The sequence below is a fragment of the Pygoscelis adeliae genome, unplaced genomic scaffold (assembly GCF_000699105.1).
Source record: "Pygoscelis adeliae isolate BGI_AS28 unplaced genomic scaffold, ASM69910v1 Scaffold67, whole genome shotgun sequence".
NCBI classification, from domain to species: domain Eukaryota; kingdom Metazoa; phylum Chordata; class Aves; order Sphenisciformes; family Spheniscidae; genus Pygoscelis; species Pygoscelis adeliae.
In genome coordinates, this window is record NW_008825271.1 from 3590868 (window position 1) to 3592515 (window position 1648).

Sequence of the window (1648 nt, forward strand, 5' to 3'; positions counted from 1 at the left end):
TGGAACGGATGGTCTGGGAAGGAGCTGTGAGAGCTGCTCAGTACCGATGCAGATCCCCGCTACTCAGGACAAGGTGCTTTTGGTTGATGTTCTGCCCGTGGTTTGGGAGCAGAGACAATACAAGATCACCAGGAGCTGCCAACTGCCCTGTGGCAGGACACCTGGCGATGCGGAGCTCAGCTTCTTGCTTTGGCCTTCGATGTTCCCAAGCTGAGTTCGAAGGTCTCCGGGGCCAGAGCATTTCCCTGCGTGAGGGCAGTGCTATGCTGTTCACAGGTCTGGAGAGGCCCAGGGAGCCAAGGAACAGTGTGTGACACTGAAAAGCAGCAAAGTTGAGGGATATTTGTTGGCTGAGCTCGCGGAGGCTTCCAAAGCCTCCCTTGGGAAGTAGCCTCCTCTGCCTGTGCTGTTTCTTCCTGTTCACTCATCTCCTAGCCCCACCTTCTGCGACACTGGTTTTGTTTCCCTTTTGTTTACTGGCTGTAGAGGAGTCCTTGGGTGCTATCAGCACCTCTTTCTGTTTGGGCTAACCCAAGTGTTTTGCCTTATTTTCATACTTTTCCTATCAACACACGTACCCTGGGGCATGGAGAACTCTCCCCTGCTTTCCAGCCCTTGAAATCACAGCAGGGGGCAGACCAGCGGTCCCAGGGCTTTTAGCATGCAATATAACCACCAGTTATATTGCGTGGTCAGGAAAATCTCTTCCCCACAGGAGTCTGTGGAGATGAGGATCAGGTCACAGCACTCAGTAGGTATCCTATAGGTACACGCAGCTGTGGTCCTCCCAGGCCCTCCCATACAGTCCAGCTGGACCAACCGCCAGCAGGGAGGCACGGCGAGAGCCGGCACGTTCCTCTGCTGGCGCTTATCCTTTGAGGGAACTGTGTTTGGAGGCTTCCTGCCTTCTCTGAGTCATGTCAAAATCAGTCCCAAATATTCTCTTTGAAGCTCTTCACGCAGCGCTGAAGCGATCTTGCCTTCAAAGCAGTTGCTGGAGACAGGCAGGCTGCTTAAAAGACACTTGAGCGCTCTCATATGATGTTCAGGCTGTATTAAAATTCTACTGCGCTGTTTTGCACCTCAGATGAATCAGTCACTCCTGAAAAGCAGTGGGGCTGGGGAGAGGGGGTGTGGGTATGCAAGGAAGAGGCTTTTGAAAGGGATTCTTAATGCACAGAGATGTTTTGGTGTCTGAGAGAGGCCGTGAATGGCAGCTCTGTGCTTTTTTTCTCTGTGCTCATTAACAGTGAAGGGTGTAGCTGCTGAAGAGCGGAGCAGAGTGAGGGGAGGACATGGCTGCTGCTCAAGCAGGGATGAGCCCGGGGAGAAAACGTGAGAACAGAGGGAGGTGGGTGCTGGCTCTCTCCCTGGGGAGAGGACGTGGGAACAGAGGGAGGTGGGTGCTGGCTGTCTCCCCGAGAGGCAGTTTCAGGTTATGAGTTCAATGCCTGCCTCCCTTTGGGAGGTTGCAATACAGCAAGTCATTTCTTGATGTGCAAACAATTAAAAAGGGGGGGGGGGGGGGGGGGGGGGGGGGGTGCCAGGGGGAGTTTAACCGTATGTATTAATTTCCATTTTATGTTCCAAACAATTGAGCATCGCTCGGCGGCGGGAGGCGGCAGCCGGCCCCTCTCGCGGGGACCAT